This window comes from Copadichromis virginalis, linkage group LG5, assembly GCF_057382275.1.
Source record: "Copadichromis virginalis isolate Kocher_CV1m ecotype Utaka linkage group LG5, C_Virginalis_male_GT1.1, whole genome shotgun sequence".
Classification (NCBI taxonomy): Eukaryota; Metazoa; Chordata; class Actinopteri; order Cichliformes; family Cichlidae; genus Copadichromis; species Copadichromis virginalis.
In genome coordinates, this window is record NC_140622.1 from 28,778,333 (window position 1) to 28,793,463 (window position 15,131).

Consider the following 15,131-nt stretch of genomic DNA (forward strand, 5'->3'; position numbering starts at 1 on the left):
GCACAGTGCTATATCTCTCATTTGTTTACCATATTTAATTGTTCGACTCATTATGTTGTATTTCAGTAAGATTTGCACAATCATGTAAATGCTTGTGTTTCATTTTGTACAAATGGGAACTGTCATGGTCCTGGGTCGTGCGACCCAGTGTTTTGTGTTTAGTCTATTTTGATGTTTATTGATTGTTTAGGTTCTTTAAGGTAGTCCAGTCCTTTTTGTAATTATGTTACCCTTGCATTACGTCTTCCTTGCCCTTCGTGTGTTCATGTCTGTGTGTCTTGTACTGTCAAGTTCATGCTGTCAGTTATGTCACCTCCCCCTGTACTACGTCTCCCCGGTTCATGTCTCATGTTTCCTGTTTTACTTTGAAGGCCTGCATTCACTGTCAGTGTATTCAGTTTCACTCCTCCTGTCCTGTCGTTAAGTTCATGTGTGTCAGCTGCGTTCCCATGTGTGGCCACTTCCCCTGATCATTCCTCATGTGTATTTAGTCTCTGTGTTTCATGTAGTCTGCGTCGCGTCGTCTGTGTTCCCACCCTCCATGTTTCCATGCCCGGTCTGTTGTATTCATAGCCTTACCTTAGTTCATTCCCAGTTTAGGTTTCTGTTTAGTTATTGCTTTTGAGCTGCCCTTATTCTTGTTTGTTTCTCTTGCGTTACCAGCCACAATAAAAGGCTCGCTTTTGTTTAAAGTTTACTCCCGTGTCACTCGTGTCTGCACCTGAGTCCTCCACGCACTCTCCACACGGTCTGCCCCGGCGGTCCGTGACAGGAACAGCCTTTTCAGCAGGGATTGGAGGCTTGGCTCAGCTCCTGCAGCGCGGCTGTCTGCTTTGGACTTTGTAAAAGGTCAGGATACAGTCTAGTTGCAAAAGCAGAGTTCCAAGCAGTAACACTGAGACGAGTCTCCAGAGTGTCACACGGTTCAAAAACTATCAAACACTGCTGATATCATTCTCTGGTTTTGTCTAGCATCCATCACAGATGTCAAAGTTTAAATAAGCTTTTAAATAAAAAATGAGGTGTCTCCTTTAACTGGTCCTTTTTGACAGCGTTCAGTTAATAGGTTGCCAGCGCCTGCTTAAGCTGCTCTTCACACCACTAAAATAATGTATTGTTGAGTTAGGATGGCTAACAGCTGTGCTTGAAGTTGGTCCAAAAAGTAGTTGTTGCTGAATGACCTGAGGTAACTCTGGACCTCAGCACACCAAACAAAGCAGCAGATGTTTTGTCTTTGTTTAACCTTGAAGTCGAAACACACTGTGAAGTTGCGGGCTCTGTTCACACAGCTTGTCTGTTCCTGTTTGTCTTTTTTGTTGTTGTTGGTCCCTTTTGCGCCAACATTTCTTTCTTTTTTTTTCTTTTTTTTAAACAGACTGTTTGTTCTGCATTTGTGGTTCTAATTTCTGAATTTTCCTTGAATGCAGCACATATTCTCACGACTGAATCGGTCTGTTGAGCAAAATATATCATTTTCATTTTTTCTGAAATTATACTTTGGCTTGTGAGTCTAGCTTTACAACATTAAGTGATCGTGATAATCGGATCACATGACTGATATACAAGGATTACTCTTATCCTTCTGTGCCTTAACAATTGTGCAAGAAAATTGAACTTTTAATATTTAGTCTTACTATAATACAAAAATCTCTGTCTGTCTGCAAATGTCTCCTACATGATCAGGAGTTAACCAACCAAACAAAAGTATTTGCCACCTAATGATTTCTTCCTTTCTTTTATTTTTTATTTTTTGCAAAGCATTTTTTTTGCATCTTTCTGACCTTCCCTGGTTGCCGTTTCTGTTTCTGCTGTATGCCCCACAGCAGTGAATGCACATTAATGCTCATATGTCACAGCATGAATGCACAGCTAGATTAGATCTCCCTGTTTCTGTATGTATACTCCAGTTTCCTGCTATAATCTCTAGTCATTTATTTTATCTCTGTGACCTATAATGGACTAGGAGCTTATCCAGGGTGAACCCTGCCCTTTGCCCAGTGTCAGCTGACTCCAGCACACATACACATAAGAAAAAAAACAAACAAGGCATATTCTTAGTTTTGTATAACAATATATTGGGAGGGGGGGGGGGTTGACATTGTAAATGTAACTTTTTAAACCATTACCTCAATCTTTAATAGCCTTTTTTTTCCCCAAACAAGCCTGTAATTGCAAAGTGTCTTAAACAGCAGGGAAGCTTCAAACCTGCAAACTGAACCAAAAGAAGTTTGTGAGTTTCTCAGACTAGCTTTAAATATGAAGAGTATTTTTAAATGGAGCAGAAATCAACCAGATCCACTGGGCACAAGGCTGATGGAATGGTTTGATTATAGGGCAGAAACAACAGTTATAGACAGCACTGTTGGAATAATGCTCAAGAACAAAGTAAACCAATATAGAAATGACTGGAAAAGGGTTTAGCTGTTACGGGCCATGAAGTGCAGTGGCAGGTAATTTAGAAATGACTGATGATACAGCAAGTATAATTTGACTCTATGAACAAACAGCCAAGAGGCTGCACTTTACTACCAGGTCCTCGGTTTCCAATAAAAAGGCAGCTACACAGTACAGAAAACTCATGTGTCACCACAGCGGAGATCAAATAGCAGGATGTAGAATACGATGCTTTTAGGAGAAACATTTTGGGATCAGCAGGGTGGACTGATTCCTGCCAAGCGTCGCCATTAATAAAGTGAAAAATACCCACACGTGCACATCAGAGACAGTTTTAAAAAGACAAACTTCAGGACTTATCCAGAGCATTAAGCTAACACAAAATGAAATAACCAAAGTAATTATTCATTCCTTTTGCTAGATATTAATTAGTTTAATGATTGAGTATATTATTTTTTCCATCGAGTAATCAGATAAGAAATACTTTTATCTTATTAATGAGCAATAATGAATAAAATAACAGACAAAAATGGGTCTTTCAAATTGTACTGCTCATTGGTTTCCATGTTCACAACTGTAATTGCAAAACTGTAAGTTAACTACATACAACATACAGTATCTCAAAAAACTGTTTTATTGTGCTCACGTGCCATATTAAAATTGCATTTTTAACCTCTGGGGGGTCCTAGAAAAATGCATACACTATCGGACCTAGAGCCACAAATCGACCACGCCCAAAAAAGTGCTATAAAAAATTTATATATTAATATTTTATTCCACTTTAAATTAGCCAATCTTTTAAAACTACTTCTCCCTGAACTATCCATGTAAAGTTTTAATTATATTTCGGGGGTTTTAACCCTTTTAATCGCAGTTTAATTACATGAGTGCACCGTTTTTTTTAGCCCCCCAAAACAAAACGAAATATTTTTTTTAAAAAACACTTGAAGTAATATTTGATTGTTATTATAATTAGGCCTTTAGATGGACTAAAGATTGGCACCAACCTTCATTTCGATCGCCTTTTTTTTTTTTTTTTCAGGACCAGAAAATGGTCTCCAGGCGGCAAATGCTCCTCCTCTAGGCCGAAATCAGTGCATCCTCCCGGGTTAACTCCCGACGATGTTGCGTCGGACCCCTTTTTCCAACACACACGTCCGGTACCACGTCACAACAAATACGTCATTTCCTGTTGATTAAAAAAAAAATGCACCCTCAAACGGTCCTAGGGGCCGAAAATGGTCCCGCCCGATCAGCGGGCGAAGCCGCTGCTGCACGCCGGAAATGAGGCTTCGTTTCCCGCAGGTCTGTTTAAGCAGCCCGCTGTTTTCCAGCCCGGGGTCAAATGTGGAGCAAGGGCGCCACCCGGTGGACAAATAAAAAAATTACAACTCTAAGGCCAGTACTGCAAACGGAAACGGAAACATAACCGATCACGATCGATTTGACCGTAATTTTTTTGCCGTGAAAAATAGCGTTTATAATGGGTTTCAATGGGGCACAAATCGACCACTAGGACCGATAGTGTAAGTTTGTCTGTAGCTTAGCCACTGAAGCTAATTTCCGGAAGTCATACTGAAATTTTTTTTTTTTTTTTTTTTTTTTTTCTTTTGGAAGTGACATCAGAAACAGCAGCATGTGACATCACGTGATGGCGGAGCTTCAGTTCATCCTTTGTCATCCTTTTTTTTTTTTTTTTTAATAGGACAGGGGGAAAGAATGAAAGAAAGAGGGGGAGAGGAAGAAAGAAAACCAAAGGGGAGAAGAGACGGTGAGAAGGGGGGGAAGAGAAAAAAAAAAAAAAAACTCCTGGGTCACCTGTATGGAGAGAAAGAAAAACAAAAAAAACAGGGGAGACAGCAAACAACAAAGAGCAACATAATAATAAAAAAAAAAAAGCACCATCACAATAAACTAGCTAGTCATAGATATCAATAGTTACTAAATAATAAACGATATTGTGCAGCACGCAAGATAGACAGCGCACAGTGTGCTTTGAGGCAGCAGCCAAGAAAGCTGTAGTCCGCATCTGTGAATACCCATGTGTACACCTGTGTGCATACCTGTGTGGATCAGCATGCTTGCATTCCAAAAGTTTCTCCATGTAATGATCTGCTAGAGAGTGTGGGGAGCCACAGCCCTGTCCTCTATGGTATCAAGCAGGTATGGAGGAGATCAAAACTCCAGACATCCAGAGGCCCCCAGAACACAAGAGACCAAGGAAGACCCACAGAGGGGCAGCCGCGCCACTGTCCCAGTAAGAGCTAAGGAGAGTCCCAGATGAGAGCTCATTCAGCAGCCGCGGAGCAGAAGCCAGGGGGAGTTGCAGTGACGCGCCCGTGAGCTCCGCCACCCAACCTCCAAAGTGGCCCGAGCGAGCCCCAATAAGCGGCCGCCAAGGAGTGAGCCGGTGTGTACCCGGACGCCCACCCCCAGATACAAAGAACCACTAACGCACCGATACCTGAGGGAGACCGCCACCGGCAGGGGAAGTGGTGGTGGGTGGAGATAGGCCTCCAAACCTTGGAGGGCCAGAGATGACCCCAGAGAGGTGGCGTCTGATACCCAACCTGACATATAGACACAGACATACAGGCACACACAGACACAAACATCCATTCCCACCCTCATGCTCTCATATGTACTTCACACTCAACCGACGTGGAGACAGACATAAAGGGACGCTGTACACACGATCACACTCCCCAAGCGTACTCTACTAACCGGCTCTAGGTACCCTTGCCCCTGGAGGGGGGAACTGCACCCAGACCCAGGTGGTGTTACCCTTTTCCCTGCGGTGGGGAGAGGCAGACCGCCCCGACTCCGCAGCAGCAGGGAGGCCCCAGACCGCAGTCGGACGGCCCACTCCTCCTAGCCCCCCCGCTCCAGTAGGCCGCAGAGAATGGGGGTGAGAGAAGACTCCAAGCCTCCCTCCACCCGCTCATTGTAGTGTTGATGCATGTGTGTTCTAAGGTGCAATTAAAACCCAGGAGGGCATGGAGCTACCTGCCAGAGAGCAGCAGGTAAGCGCATAGTCCCTCCTGATAGCCCTCAATGTCTACATGTATTTAAAATTGAGAGGTGGGCAACGACGCCAGGGGTGAGGCGTACACCCTGATGGTACTTTGGACTCCGTGTATCGTGCCCACCCCCAAGATCCTATATGTATGTGTAATGAGGGTGTGAGTAATGTGAATGTCTAAATTGTGGGATAAAATTGAGGCAGAGGCAGCCAGAAGGGGACAGAGGGGGGGGGTTAGCCTCCTCTGCATCCTGGTGACATACCCCTACTCCAAGGCCCTGCATGTGTGGGTGGTTGTGGTGGAGCAGGAGGAGGGAGGCAGCTGGAGATGGGGAGGGAAGGAAGGGAGGGGCTGGGGCCAGCTCCCCCGCTGACCCCAGTAGGCACTCCCACACTCCGCGACCCGCCAGGGAAAGGGGGCCCAGGCCCATCCAGACCGGGGCCCAGCACAGCAGCGCCCCCCGGCCCCACAGAGCCCGGGACAGTCCACCCAACCCCACCACAGAGAAAACTGCACCCACCCCACCATCCACTCGTCTTCCAGACTACATGAGACAATAGACGCCCAGGCTGAGATCTTCCTCCACCTCTCCTGTATCTCCCCCTCCTGCAGAGAGTTCCTGAGGGGAAGAAAGCTCCTGCAAGGTGTAACAATCTCCCCCACCGGTTGAAGAGCCCCACAGGCGACTCGACACACCGGCGGCACCCTGCGCCAGGGATGGGCTCCCATGCACCCACCCGCCCACAACCCCGGCAACACACAAACCAGGACCCAAGGCCCCGAGGCCCAGCCAGGGCCCCGGCCCAGAGATGGAGCGCCCCCAGACCCTCACGCCCATCCCGGACCCACCCAGGGGCAGACAGGCTACCAGGTCAGTAACCCACGTCCATCACCACAGACCCTCCCCTAGCCCCGCTGCACGCAGCCACGAGGAAATGGTCAGAAAAAGGCCCCCAACCGGACATGACCGCTACCCCGGGTTGAGCCCCCCAAGGAAGATGCCTCCGGGGAACCCCCCGACGCCCTGAGCCTGTCCCTGCCCCCACACCAATCACAACATTGAAGGCGGGACCAAACTATGACCCCCCACCCCCACTAGGTGATGGAGCCGATCAAAGGAGCCCAGAGCAATTGATCTGATGTGGTGGCCGAGGCTGTATCAAAACTAATGTAATCTAATAGATAATTTCTATATTGGTTAGAATTAAGATTGTTTTTATTTTTCCAGTTCATGAGGACAGTTTTCTTGGCTATGCATAGGGCAGTGAAAACCATATGGGCTAAATTGTTTTCTGAGGTGACATTATCTAAGCTGCCCAACAAACACACTAAGGGGGAAGTTGGAATGTTACATTTCAGACACTTTGATAAGTCTTCACATATCTCGCGCCAAAACTTCTGCACTGGTGGACAGAACCAAAGAGCGTGAATGTAATTGTCTGGTGTATTGTTTTGACAGTGTGAGCAGTTGTTGGAAGATGTAAAGCCCATCTTGAACATCCGATGACCTGTATAGTGCACTCTATGTAGTATTTTGTATTGTATTAATTGCAGACTGGGATTTTTAATCAATTTAAAAGTTTTTAAGCATACCTGAGACGAGAAGTTTTGGTCTAAACTGACTGATAAATCTGCTTCCCACTTTGCAATAGGAAGGGATATTGATTCATCTAATTTAGAGAATGTTCTATATATTTTAGATAATAATTTGGGGGATTTAAGAGTAAGGAAATGTGCCGCACTTGGTGGTATTTGTAATTCAACTTGACTGAGGTTAAATTTCTTTTTTATTATGGATTTAATTTGTTGATATTCTAAAAAAAATTTCTTGTTGATCCCATATTGTGCAACTAGTCTGTCGAATGGGATCAATTCTGTTCCCTCCAATATATGTTCTAAGTATTTAATTCCTTTACAACTCCATTCTGGGAAGTTAATCATATTATTGTTTTGTAATATGTCAGGGTTATTCCAGATAGGAGTCATACTGAAATTTTAACAGTAAATGTGACCGAACTTTTTTTTGCAGACTTTCGCTATATTCCATTCAACACAGTGCAAATGGCGTGTAAATGAACAATGAAAAATGGCACAAATCGACCCAAGACCACCCAGAGGTTAAAGAATATATGTTCTTAATTCCAAAAATAAATAATCAGAAGTACAGATTCAATTAAATTAAGGCATAAAATAAAACAGCCTTTAGTCTTTTCTTAGAAGGCTTCCTTTCATTAGCAGGAGAAAAAACAGAACCGGACATAACTGTATCTCCTCATTGAGGCACATTTGGTGTGTGTTCATGTGCATGTGTTTTTGTTCAAATGTGTGTGTCTGTGTGTGCTAGTGAATGCGTGAGTATATGTAAGCCTTTAAAGGAACAACTCAATATTTTGCAGAGTAATTTACTCTATTTAAACTGACGTCTTCTATTATCATCATGGCTTCACATGAGCGTTTTCAGAACAAACCCTGACCTGTAAAGTGCTATTTGCATTTTTCAGTCAATGGATTTTGTTTGCCCGTAACCTGAATGCAACCTTTTTATATTTCTCCTCATAATGTTCTTTAACAATCAGAGAGAAGTGTATTAAACAAAAAGAACCTGGCTGTGAGGTTGAGTTTAAGTCTTTGTTATGACATTTTTGCTAATGGTAGGGTGCCATAAAAGAGGCTGTCTGCTTTCCAATGTTTTTTTGGCTGACACCAAGTGGAACGGCTTAGTACAAACCAGAACTGATGGCAGCCAAGAGCTGGAACCTAAATCACAGTCATTTCAGTTTTGTGGAAAATGTAAAAAAACATTGTCAAGGATTTTCTTGAAACCTGTGTAGCATCTCTATTAAAAGTTGAAAACTCATTTTAAAAAAATAAAAAAAATAAAAAATAAAAAAGACTGAAACGGCAGAAAAAGCAGATATACAACATCAGATCAGACACATGTTATTATGATTCTGTCAGTTTAACACCTTTTCACTCCATACCAGCATAAGTGGTAAGTTTCATGGTTGATCAGTCATTCAGAGAAAACCTGACTGGAGCTGAAACATAGCCAAGAGACGGCCCGCACTGTGGGCAAAGCATCAATTTTTGTCAAAATACCAAAATCCATCAGCCAAAGTTCTGCTGTTAGTTGAAGAACTGGCAAGAAGCCTTCAAGATCTAAGCTTAAAGTGAGAGCCTTAAAGTTCAGCTTGACCATTTATCTTTCTGCTTGTAGAGAAAATATAAAAAATTAGAGCATGATGATGGGATTACTTGGAATAGGGATCCTTGGTTTACAGCAGGGGTGTCAGACTCCAGGCCTCGAGGGCCGGTGTCCTGCAGGTTTTAGATCTCACCCTGGGTCAACACACCTGAATCAAATGCAGAACTTCAAGACATGTTGAGGAGGTCATTTCGCCATTTAAATCAGCTGTGTTGGATCAAGGACACGTCTAAAACCTGCAGGACACCAGCCCTCGAGGCCTGGTGTTCGACATATGTGGTTTACAGGATTCACAAAAGAATGTATTTTTAACTAATCTGGCCATGAACCAGATGTGCTAGAATGTCACTGATTATAATTACATATTATAAAATAATAATCTGAAACAAAAAGATGCATAAATTAGATTTTCAAATTGAAAGCATTTTACAACCAAACTTAAACTAGTAGTAGTTTTATTGTCTATCCCTAACCAGGTACTTTTCCCCCATACCAATAAGTTATACTAGTATAGTTATTATAATACTAAAGGCTCATTAAGATGCTTTGGTTGCATAAATCTAACAAAATAATTTAAGTGCCAAACCGAGTAATTTTATTTCAAACAAAGACATTGTGGTTTCCCGACCTAACCAAACAACAATGTAAAACACAACTTGTCTAACAGTCACACCAAAGAAAGTGTAAAAAAATTATTGGACTCATCTTGGCTTAAAACTGTTGTATCTGCTGTGATAGGCAATATGAGGTGATGGTACTGTGGTTGTATTTGGACAGGTATCTGGCTCCACAGAGTGGATGGTTGTTCATATGCAACACATAAAGATGTGTTTCCATGTGGTCCTCTTAAGAAAAACAACAACGTGCAGTGATGGTGCTGCACATAGAGATGGCAGAAAAGTGGGTTTAAACAGGAAATGGTTCAAGAAAGTGTGAAGGTGGAAAAAATAACACCAAAGACCAAAAAAAGCAACATTAAAAGTAGAGACAAGCTGCAGGAGACAGTTTTTAACATTCAGTTTTTTCTGTCTTGACTTCTTCAAGCTAAAGGACCACCTATAATGCAAACACAGACAATAATACCCCACAAATAAGTTGCTGTTCATATTTTTGACGCTGCCTCCTGGTGATGGTGCATCGATCCTTCTAAAGCTCGGAAGGATCGATGCACTACACCACTCAAAATGTCAGCTTTTTCACATTTTAAAACTGGAAAAACTGAAACTCATATCCAGGTAGATATGAGTTTCAGAATTATTCAGTAGTCTGGTACATTTCATTTGTATTTCACAAATTGTTGCATTTTAATTCATGCATCACATGATATTTTATATATCTGTTACTATTCAAATGTTTTATTATTTAAAATTTAAGATTCATTTGTGCATTCTGAGTAATATGAATTTCTACCCCTCAATGATACAAGCCGGAGACTCAGTGGATACTCAGGCTCAGTCTTGCGTCTTTTATGAATGATAGTCTAAGTACGCAGTCCAACATCCTGAGGAAGGAATCTGTCTCTTTAGCCGCTAGCTGACTTTGTTTACCCACTTGCCTCTAAACATGTCTTTCTACTGGAATATTGTGGGTGTTTCAGTGCCTGTTTGCCAAAAACAGCTGCCTGCCATTCCTGCCAGAAATGAAGTTGAGAAGAGTGCTAAGCCTGAGCAGCAAATGAGCCATAAAACCAAATCTAGGCGTAAAAGTAGTTTAGAAGTGCTTTAAAGCTGCAGAGTTGATGATGTTATCATCATCAACTCTGCAGCCAATTCCCTCAGATTTCAAGGCTTCGCACAAGTTCTTTTACATTACACAAAATCCTTTGATTCAATCTCAATATCAAGTGGATCACTTGAGAGCTCAGATGAGACATTTCTTCCAATCACTTAAAGAAACATTGTCTGATGTCTGTTTTTCCACATTATAGACATTAACTGGAATAGCAAAAACATTCTGTCGTGTCCGTAGATGTCCTGGCGCACTTGATTGTTTACAAAATTATGTTACATGTCCTCAGGCAAGAAGGCTGTATAAATCCAAACAGATGACACGGTTGTTTGTTCTGGCAAAGGTAACTCCAGACCACGATATGTCACATTTATTTTCATCAGGTTCTGTTTAAATTTATGAGATCTGTCAGAAAAATGAAACAAATTCATATCTTTAAATAACTTACTGCAGCTGTTCTAAACATAGAATAATAAATATGATGAACTGGAAAAAGAAAACAAAAAAAGGACAGACAGACAGACAGCACAGAGGACGTATGAAACATGCAAATCAAGAGGCAAAGCGAATTTTCTCACAGCCACCAGTTTAATCCAATCTGTGCATCGTTACTTCCTGTTAAAAGCATCGATTTTTTTTCTCCAACCCAGAGGTGGTGACTTTATTGCATGTTGTATGTAGATCAAGGACCGTATACAATGCTGACAGAGCTGGGTTGTTTTTTCCTTTGTAGTCAACCACACTGTGGTTCAAGAACCGTACTTGCCACTCAACAAAAATACTTCACTACAAGTAAATGTCCTACATTACAAAAAAAAACAAACAACCTAAGTACCGGTGACGGAAAGCTTATTGGTTCAATTTATAACAAACATTGAAAGTCAGCACATTTTTATTTATTTATTTTGTAGCTGGACAGCGTAGGTATGGAAAACTGTAATCTGAAAAGCAACTGTAGTTGTCAGACGAATGTAGTGGAGTAAAAATTGTAATGCTTAATGAAACATTTAAGAGCTGGCCATACTTTCTGGCACCTCAGCATAATTGTGAATTTTTTCTGTTACACATCATTTGGTGCGATGAAGCAGAGCATCAGGAAGAGCATCCGTTTTTATTCACTTTGCTTAGTCATAAATAAAATGTTTTACATGACTCAGGATCTCATGTAACCTTTGCACTTTTGCTCAAACTGAAGACTAAGCAATGTCACATTTTTTAAACTATTGCAGCTTTTTTAAACAAGTATCCAAATAAAGTCAGAGAGGAGCTGGATCTGATCCCAGGTAATAATGGACACAATGCAGGCTTGACCCTGAACAGGCTGTCAGTCCATCACTAATACAGAGAGGCAGACATCCAAACACTTCTACATTTAGGCCTGAGGGCAATTTTGAATCACTGTTTAACTTAACATGTACATCTTTGTTGTAGAGGAAACCAGAGCAAGCTGAGGAAGCCCACGCAAACACATGGTTGCCAGCACTGTGCTAACCACTACACCGCTTTGCCACAGCTTTCACCCTCTATAGCCAATTTGGTTGGCTGTGGCTAAGGAGAATAAGATTCCTACTTATTAGAAGGTTGATAGTTCAATCTCTAGATGAGTCTGCATTTGTAAGACTGCTATGGGTGGTCTTTAGATTACAAAAGTGATATATAAATAGCTATTTACTATTTTTCCTTCTGTAACTTTGAATTTTCAATTCACTTCTGTTTAATTTTACACCACAATGAATTTGTAATTTTTTCGAGGAGAAACTCCCCTTACTCTTTCTCAAAAAATTCTTATTGCCTAATTTCTCAACAGCTTCAAAATGAAAACAATTATTGGATAAGCAGAAGAAAATAGATGGATGGATATTGCAATTAAACCCTATTACTTATGTCACCTGTTTACATAGTGACGACACCTTTTTTTTTTTGCCCCTATCGACCTTTGTTTTGATCTCAGCTCCACAAGCTTCATGGCTGCGTCTCGCTGGAGTTTGATGCTTTTATGTTGACAAAATCTGTCCGCAGATTCAGAGAGACTTATAAACCCCTGTCAGAGTACTCAGAGCTGCCTTTGTGGGAGTTCCAGCAACAATGTGTGTTTCTAAGACCACATGTCATAATGACATGCTTAGACTCACAAGGGAGAACAATGATAGCGATCACAAATCCGAAAACACACCAGTTTCCATAGTTTGGTAAATATCTGTCACAAACATTTAAATTCTAATAATCCAGATGACTGGAATTAGCATGTCATTTTTTAAAGATTTTTTTTAGGAAAGCATTTAAAAAACTGAAATGCCCAAAATGTTTTGAATGGAACGATGTGCTAGTTATTCTGGATTATCCACATACTTCAAACGTAGCGGTTTTCGTTGGAACTGTATCCTCCAGAGGAAATAGTCCATGAGAAAACTGCTGTGTGAAAAACATCTTATTCAGTTATCATGAAAGGCAGAAGCAGGGTGCTTCACAGAATAAGAACAGCATAATTACAGGTATAGCATTAATCTCTGCACACATGCCTGCTGCCTGGCATCTGGTGTTGCCTATTGTTCGAAGGCAGTTCCTCTTTTATTTAATTTGTGGTCTTAAAAAAATCCAGTGACATGGGCTCTGATACTGGGCTTTAATATTGATGAAATATAGAAAAATCGAAGACGATTCATCACAAAAAACACCAACAGACATGAAAAAAACAACCTGATTCTCCGTTCTTTTCTAAATCTGCATTGTTAAGATAGCTTCCAATTCTTCAAAAATAAAATAAATATAAAATTATGCACAAAAGATCAAAACATCACATCATACCAACATTTCCAAAGGTGAATTTATATTTATTTAACGTGTTATAGAGTACTTACACTGCCACCTGCTGGTGAAATCAGGTTAGTAGCTAAAAAAAAATGTAGGTGCTAAACGCTAAAATAACAATAATAAAATAAACACATGCAAACCTGAACTAAAGCTTATTTCATTTGAGCAACAATTAAAGCCCTTACCATCTCAACAATATAACACAATAAGCATTAAAGGAAAGCATTTATTCTTGTGGGTATGTCTTCTTTCAATTATTTCTGCTCTTTTTCTGTACCAGCAACTGTTAAATCTGCTAAGTGTTATTAAAGCTTTTATTCTATCTGGTAATAATATTTGGGCTTCAGAAGGGATGCATCTGTACATCTCTTTAAGACCACAAATGCTTTGGGAATCGTCTTTCAGTCGAATCACCCAGTTGTAAACATTTTACAATTCTTTGATGTCGCTACATTTCCTTTTTCTTTGTGTTAGAATTTGCAGAGCTTGTGACTTTGTGGTGAATTTCCCCTGCTGGTCATAACATTGGCAACAAAAATCAGTGACTGGTTAACCTGCGATGAAAGCTTTCCTGGCTTTCTTCACAACTGTTGGATTAAAGCCAGATGTTATAAAAGTATTGAAAAGTAGAGCAAATCAAAATGTGGGACATTGTTTCAATGTGTGGGATGAGGGACAATGGGTAAAACTGGTCTTTAGTCTCACATGAAGCGTGACAGCTGGTGGGTGTATATAAAATACTTTATTGTTAATCTATCAAATACCACTTAGTAGAAGAGCAACATATACATTTGTTACCCAGGAAGTACAGATACTTGCAACTATACAACAGGATAAAAAAAAAGAATAGTAAAAATATCCAACCATGCAATAAAAGTAGAATAAGCATATCAGAAGTAAAGGGTGCTTTGTGCATTGACCCAGGGGATAGCCGTCCTCATTAGTGCTTCTGAAGTGCTCCACTTTCCCTAATTTAAATCATTGAACTGGAACTCTCCACCATATATGTGTTGTTGGCATCTTTAGAGCATTTTCATGGAGTTATCTGCCAAATACTCTGGCCTCCTGTAAGGTACAGACCACACAGGACGTTTATGCTTCAGTTTTGGTTAAGTGAAATTCTGGCATTTTACCAGACTGTTATTCGTACCAATTAACAGGTATACATATGTGCATCGCACCCTTGGAGGCAACATGCAGGCATTAGCTGTAAACTTAGATCAGCTATTTACCCCGAATATGGTCGCTTTTGGTTCAACTGAATAAAACGTATAAACCGTTTCATACACACTGAATTCTTAATGTGAGGTTTACTTTGGAGAGGGCTTTAGTGTCTCTTACTGCTGTGTGTTTTATCAGTCCAAGCTCGTGTTTTCAGAACAGTCTATTCCAATAATATCTCAAGTCATGTGTTATCTTGTGTCACAATTTGGCCTCGAGAGAGATTGAGGTCTCCATAAAACAGATTTAAATGAGCTCTTCCACGCCACTGGAGAACTTCTTTTTTTTTTAAAGCAGATCAGGTGAAACCTCAGGAGACATTCAAAACAGCAGACTGACATTATACATGTTGAGCTTCCTTCATCCCCGTTTGCCCCAACAGTCACCTTAAGGTCCTTTTATCCTGCCTCTTGATTTTTTTTTTTAATCCAATCAGTCAAGTGACTCTGAAAATGATTTAAGTACTTAAATTATGGCGTTATTTTTGTGCCACTATTCTGAGCGCAAGTAAAAAAAAAATTGCAGGTGCAAGTGTTGCATTTTGAGGAGAATTTTAATTTGAGCGACGAAAAGCTAAATTTGAGTGAACAAAAATCATTGCTGGGTGCAAAAAATGTATTTCAGTGTTTGCTATTATCCACACACACACAATAGCAGCCTCTCTCGCTCAGTTTTTGCATTTGCGCTTGCTTGCAATGTGTTGCTCGCGCTCTCAACATTTCTGCCCATGCGCGTTCAGCTCTTTCTGT